The sequence below is a fragment of the Ananas comosus genome, linkage group 6, assembly GCF_001540865.1.
Source record: "Ananas comosus cultivar F153 linkage group 6, ASM154086v1, whole genome shotgun sequence".
NCBI lineage: Eukaryota > Viridiplantae > Streptophyta > Magnoliopsida > Poales > Bromeliaceae > Ananas > Ananas comosus.
In genome coordinates, this window is record NC_033626.1 from 4,703,580 (window position 1) to 4,711,080 (window position 7,501).

General features: G+C 44.3%; 1 long non-coding RNA gene across 1 annotated transcript; it reads left to right on the forward strand.

The window, feature by feature from the left end:
- LOC109711288 lies at positions 467 to 788 on the forward strand. The gene is made up of 3 exons (XR_002216563.1): positions 467 to 493; positions 568 to 664; positions 750 to 788. It is a non-coding gene; the product is annotated as an uncharacterized LOC109711288 (long non-coding RNA).

A 7,501-nucleotide genomic window follows, 5' to 3' on the forward strand; every position in this document is an offset into this window, starting at 1 on the left:
AGTTCCAGTGTGTGAAATGATAAGTAGAACTACCCTACATCTTCTTAAGGGTTTAGAGAAGATATTGGACAAGTTTGAGAGTGATTGGAAGGCCAGAAGCAAGAAAGTCCATTGTTCTGGCGAACTTCAGATTTTCTGCATTGTGTATCGATACAACCGTCATTGTGTACCAGTACACAATGGCTGATACGTGGCAGCAAGGCTAATTCAGTAATTTCACTTCTTATACCTATCTATTTGGCCCCAACACGACTCCTAGTGCTTGGTGGATGATGCTAGAGCTCAGAGAAGCAGCCTTGCACCTTCTCCACTTTCTCTCTCTAGGGTTTCTCTCTCTACGAGTAGAAGTCGCCGATTCGAGCCGATTTCGCGCTCCGCTCGATGTTCACTGATTTGGTGACTCAAGGGAAGCTTTTGGAACATGGGGAGGAGGATTTTTATTGACTTTTCTGTGAGTTTATCACCAGGAAAGCTGAATCTCAGCTTTAGAGAGGTAATTAGCTCAATTTCTCTCTAGTTTGTGGTTTAGTATCGAATTTTGACGCGTTTTAGTTCTGTTGCTTCCAGCTGAGTTGGAGAAGGCTTCCAGCAGCTAGAGAGGGGTTATCTAGCTGTGATTTCTCCATTTTAGTCCAGGAAAAAGTTGCCTTGAAGCTTGAGGAAGGTATTTAGTTATCTATGAAGCTATTTCGAAACTATTTGCCATCTAATTGAGTAACTTGATGCAGTTTGGAATTATTTCTTCGCAGCAGGTTTTCGAACCATTTTGAACTAAATTGGTGACCTTGGGAACTAGTTTGGAAGGTGTTCCAACCAGGGGTAAGTAGAAATTTCAGTTAGAACACTGATTTCGCAAGATTTCGATTATATTAACTTGTAAACAAGCGTTGTGATGCCGTTTTGGCATTGTTCGCAGCGAGAGTACAACCGACTTTTGGATGATCTTTGGTTGGCATTGGAGAGCCTTTAGAGGTTAATCTTGAGGTATTAAAGCGAACCAAAACAGGGATCTAAGTTACTACTTTGCACTAAGTGAAATTATGTCGATGTCGGACATTTTGGTAATGGTTTTCAATCCGGTTTTGATGCTTGTTTTTCAGTAGGTCTGGGAACCAATTGAGCTGAATTTCGGGACTTCTTGTGGCTGGTTTGAGCTTTGTGATAGGTGGGTTTGACCTAACCAGAGCAAATGAAGCTCCCCTATGTTCTATATGTTACTATAGATTTGGTACATAGGTGCATTTTATGATTATGTGATTGATAAGGATTTGAAACATCATCGCCGCATCGGTTGAGATATTGTAATGAAACCTCTATGAAGTAGAGAGAACTCATGCATAAAAGTATTCATGCATAAAGTATTCATGTACTAAAGTATTCTTGTTTAATTCAATTGAATAACCAAGAGATAAGTTATTATGCTTCTATAAAGTAGAGAAGTATATGAATAGTGAGAAGTTTCTAATGCAATATGTAAAATTGGCATTACTTTTATGTGTTACTGTTATGTGTTACTAATCTAGTGGATACTAGCAAGTTTCATTGTTTATCATATTGAGAATTTCGATCAATAGATCGAGAGTGAGAACAGAGTGTACTATGACATGATGATTGAGACATATTGGGCTATGGATTTTGCTTGCTTGCCATCGTGCTCATTCGCACACGCTTGTGAGGGTCGCTCTCTACAAGCTGGCACTCCATAGTTGGCCTACGCGATAGATGCTCGCCCGTGCTGGATTGGGTGCCGAAGTGGATTGCCGTGGGGAGTGCATACTACCACAGGGCCATTAGGCGCGGTGCAAGCTGGACTACCTAGTGTAGGTCCTTATGAATGAAATTAAAGTTCTAAATGACAGATGATAGTAATGATTGATTACCAGTTATAGTGTACAGTATTTACTTACACGTTCATGCTTACAGTAATTGCTATACTTTTATTATTCAGTTGATTCATTACTGTAGAAAGTATGATTACATGTTGATTACATGTTCATTACCTGTTAGCATTGTAGATATATCATGCAATTACTGCTTTTACTTTCATTTAGTACATCATGAGCCTTGTGGTGTAATTCGCCGAGGCTGGCGGATTACCCACTGGGAACTATTGTTTAATAGTTCTCACGCCCTTGTTATTGTTGTTTTTACAGAGCCACCTACAGGAGAGGCTAGGGATCGTGGCAAGGGAGTCGCGTCTAGCTAGACCTAGCTTGCGGTTTTACTAGGTGATCACCTTGCTACTCGTGCCACGGCCGAGGGTGATGTACAAATGTATAAAGAGACTACCATTGTACATGTATTTTGAGTAGCCTGTGATGTATATGAATAGTTGAATCGGGGATTATACTTTTATATTTCTCTACGATGTGAGATTTTGGGTTGTGTACTCTTTGTTTTTCTGTTGATAGTATTATTGGCTTATACTTTGCTCTGATATCGGGATAGGATTCTTCAATGTTTTTCTTCTATCGACATGTTCTCTTTGTAGACGCCTTATATACTGCAGGTGTATAGCAGGTCTGTACACGTGCCGGATATGCTTCCGTTGGTACTCGGGCGTGACAGATTATAGTAGTATCAGAGCCTAGGGTTGAATCTTAGTGGACCTAGCAAACCTTAGGCTGGTTGGACTATAAGAATAGGCTCGTGAGAGACGAGGTCTAGTCGAGTTTGTTGTCAGCGAAAGTACTTTGATTGGGTACCTTATAAACTCCGAATGGTAGGAGTTTGATCGGAATTTGCAATTACTAACTTTACAGAGGGCCACGTTGGCGGCCGACAATGTGACATCGGAAGTTAGCATATGTTACATTTCATTACTTTCGCCTGATTAGCTGGTTTATACTAGAAGTGAGGGTCCACTAGTATAAGTTTCTATTAATCCATGTTTGTTTTTGTGCTGCAACTTAAGATGCCTTTGACCCGTTTGAGGACCGCCGGGGCGGCTGAGGCGGCTGATGCGGAGGAAGTGGGGACCTCCGTTACTTCTGGATCTAGTGGGATCCGTGAGTTGCAGGATCAGCTTGCGATGCTGACAGATCTGGTGACACAGCAGGCTGCGGCAGCGCAACAACAGATGGATGCTGCGCGCCGACAAGAGGAAAGGTGAAATGGTTAGAGGATCTGTTACTGCGGCAGACGATGGACAGAGATTCCTGATTCTATACCTACAGTACCAGATAGGGATACGACAGTGAGAGCACAGTCACCGGTACCAGATACCTCACCAGTAGCTCCGAGGGTAGAGACCCGACAGGAGGCAGTAGTACCACCACCAGTGCATGTGGCTACGACAGGGACAGTGTTGCCTGAGATGGTGGGGGCTGAGGAGCGAGAGCGGATGATGGAACGACTGAATGAATTCCGTCGTTGCAACCTTTGTATTTTTGATGGGCAGAAAGCCGATCATTGGGTGGTCGAGAAATGGCTGATGCACATGGAGAAGCTATTCTATGATACTTTTGTTGAGGAACGATACCGGGTTTGGTTTGCAACACACTACCTTGATGGCGGGGCTTACAAGTGGTGGCTTGATATTCGTGAAGACCCTTGTGTGGATTTGTCATCGATCACTTGGAAAAGATTCAAGGAATTATTGTTGACAACCTATTTCCCGTAAAGTGTAAAGAGACAAATGGAAAGGGACCTGAGAAATCTGAGGTAGGGGGACAGAACAGTAGTTGAGTATGAACGAGAGTTCTCCCAATTACTGCATTGCGTTCCTTTTGTGGTCAGGGATGATGAAGACAAGGCCCGTATTTTTGAGGTAGGTTTGCGGCCTGCGATTTTTAGATTGGTCCAGGCGTCAAACCTTTCTACTTACAGGGAAGTGGTGAATCGGGCCTTGATTGTGGAAAAAAGGGCAGAAATTATGAAGAAAAGAGATATTGTGGATCGAAGTAAAGGGAAGAGACCACCGGCTGAGAGTAGTGGTCAGCAATCCTTCAGGAGACCGCCGAAGTATCTGCGGGGCCAGCCGGTCTAGTCGAGGGGTCGAGGTTCTTCAGTACCCCGTGGAGCATCCGAGCGTCGTCGACAGCAACGTTGTGTCATTTGTGGCGGGCCTCACTTTCCGCCACATTGTCCACAACGTGGGGGCAAGTGCTTTATCTGCGGCCAGGAGGGCCACTTTCGCTCAGAGTGCCCGAGAGGTCCTTCACCTGCACCCTCATCAGCATCAGCACCTGCATCTTCAGCTCCAAGCCAGGGGACCCCGACAACACCCTATCAGTACAGACGACCACCGGGACAGCGGTAGTCTGAGAGTTCTCGGCAGGGTTCGAGTGGGCGTATGTATGCCGCCCAGACTGAGGTTGCCGTAGCAGCGGAAGAGGTCGTAGCAGGTATTATTATGATTTATGATGTTCGTGTTCGTGCATTATTTGATACTGGTGCTTCGCATTCTTTTATTGATCGACAGTTTGCCGAGTTGCATAGCATTCAGTTAGTACCTACTTTGCATTCGGGATGAGTGATCGTGCCCAACCATACCTTAGGTGTTCATGAGTTTTGCCCTCGCTGCCCCGTTCGGGTAGGCGATTGGATTATGCCAGTGGACTTATTGGCACTACACAAACTAGGGGAGTTTGATGTAGTATTGGGTATGGATTGGTTGACACAGTATTATGCCACAATTGATTGCACGAACAGAACGGTGACCTTTAGGGAACCGGGCCAGCAAGAGTTTGTTTATAAGGGATTTTAGAGTTCGTTGTTCGCAATGACAATTAGTTATTCGCGGGCATGACAGTTGATTCGAAGAGGTTATGTCGCTTTCTTAGCTAGTGTCTCTGTGGAAAGTAGAGAACTTCCCAAGATTGATGATATTCCAGTTGTGCGAAAATTCGGGGATGTGTTTCCAGCTGAGTTGCCGGGCATGCCACCTGATAGGGAAGTTGAGTTCGTTATAGACCTTGTCCCTGGGACTACCCCTATCTCAAGAGCATCCTATAGAATGGCACCCGCTGAATTGAAAGAGCTGAAGGCACAATTACAAGATTTATTGGATAAGGGTTTCATTCGACCGAGTGTTTCACCTTGGGGAGCATCGATATTGTTTGTTAAAAAGAAGGATGGATCTCTTCGATTGTGTGTGGATTATCGAGAAATCAACAAAGTCACAATCAAGAATAAATATCCATTACCTAGAATCGATGACTTGTTCGATTAGCTGCAAGGATCGAAAGTGTATTCCAAGATTGATTTGCAATCAGGTTATCATCAGCTTAAGATCAAGCCTGAGGATGTTTCCAAGACCGCTTTTAGGACTCGATATGGGTATTATGAATTTAGCGTTATGCCATTTGGATTGACAAATGCCCCGGCAACCTTTATGGATTTAATGAACCGTGTCTTTAAGCCATATTTGGATAGGTTTGTGGTAGTATTCATCGATGATATCTTGATCTATTCTCGAAGTGACGAGGAGCATGAAAACCATTTAAGAGTGGTGTTGCAAGTACTTCGAGAAAAGAAACTGTTTGCAAAGTTAAAGAAATGCGAATTTTGGCTTCGAGAAGTGGCATTTTTCGGACATATAATTTCAAAGGTTGGGATTGCTGTATATCCAAAGAAGATTGAAGCGATTAAAGATTGGCCCAGGCCGACCAATGTTACAGAGATTCGAAGTTTCCTTGGTTTGGCCGGATACTACCGAAGATTTGTGGAAGGATTTGCGAAAATGTCTACGCCTCTCCATTTTATTTTTATTTAAAAAAGGGGAATGAAAGATGCTTTTAAGAACTCGACTCACACATAAAGGAGCTAAGTTTTTTTGGAATGAAGCTTGCGAAAGAAGCTTTCAGGAGTTGAAAAAATGGTTGACCACCGCTGTAACATACCACATCCCTCGTAAGTCGTGCCGAGTTCCGTCAAAACGAGCGGAACGCGGAATTGAATGAGTTACAGTGGACCCTAAGTGCATTGGAGTTCATAAATGGAGCAAAAAGGGACCCGGAGAGCAAATCTGGAAATCTGGCTAAGTCCCAGATTTTGAGCTCTCGGGGACCGATCCCTGAAGGAGAGACCGGTCCCCGTACGAGTAGCCTGCCAGGAAATCCTGAGGCATCCGGTCCCTGGTGGTGAGACCGGTCCTCGGGAGACCGGTCCCTGACGGGCAGACCGGTCCCTCGCTGCGCAACAGCCGAAAAACTCGAAAATTTGGCTAAGTCCTGGAAAACCCCCGTTCGGGAACCGGTCCCTGGTCGGGGAGACCGGTCCCCGAAGGCGAAAAATGCCCAGTTGGGCGATCAAGTGGAAACAAGTGGAGGGCTTAAGTGCAATTTTACAACACTATATATGAACTACCTCCTCTCTTCCACAGCATTTTCACCCTAACACCACATTTTCCTCTCTTTCTCCTCTGAGAACCCAGTGCTCTAGGACTTGGAGAAGAAGAAGAAGAAGAGAAGAGGAGGAGGATTTGGAGGCTTTGGAGGTTCTAGGAGCTCTCAACAAGGAGAATCTTGGTGAGGCTTGGACTAGAGGTAAGTTTTGTAAGGTTTTCCTCTAGGGTTTGGATTTTGGTTAAGAGATTGGAGCTTTTGTGCTCCTTAAAGAGGTTTAGAAGCTCTTTGAGCATGAACACATTAGGAACCCATGAGGCTCAAGGTGCTCTCATGGTGAATCTTGGAGATGATGTTTGGAGCCTAGGTTGTACCAAAGTCTAGAAACCTTAACTAGGATGCTTCTTAGATGATCCTAAGCTATTCTTTGCTTAGGGTTGAATCGATTCATGGGGAAACCCTAAATGGCAATATTAGGGCTTGAATTTGGGGCTTTGCCCTAGGATTTTTCGGGACAATTGCCCCGTGGAAACCTAATTGGGGGTGTCCTAACGGTGGGACAACTCGTTTTAACGTTTCCGAAAATGTTAGAACATAGTTTCATGTACAAAAAGGTCTAATATGGCACTATTTTGATTATAGGGCGGCGGAAATGGCTTTCGTAAAGTGCGGGCAGCTTTCATAATCTACACCACACAACCAATAGAGGTGGGGGTCACGCGGAATCGTTGGATTCCCTTATGTGCTGTTTTCTCTATTCTTGAGCATATATACATATATATCCATTCATGCCATAGTAGGGTAGTTTCATGTGGAACTTGTTTGACTTCATTTGTATGCTTCTAACGTAGTTGAACATAGAGAATATTAAACCAAAATAGACATGTGTGATTGGACCTCAAGTTGTGTGAATTGGATGAAATTGGATCCACTAGAAAACAAGGGTGTCATTGACATAGAAACAAGAATTGCCATTGAGAGATGAACCGTTGAATATAGTTTAACCATTTTTGACATCGTCGAAGGTAAAGCCTTGAGAGTGGCAAGAGTGAATAGGTAGAGACTATTCTTGACATGCATTGTGACTAGTGCTATGAGTCCTCAAGTGAGGATTAGATCGATACTCACATTTCGTCTGGCTTGAGGGAGGTCGCTCCCCCTCGGCGGTCGCGCTCCGGAGTTTGGTCAACACTGGGCGTGGGTAAAGTCCCACC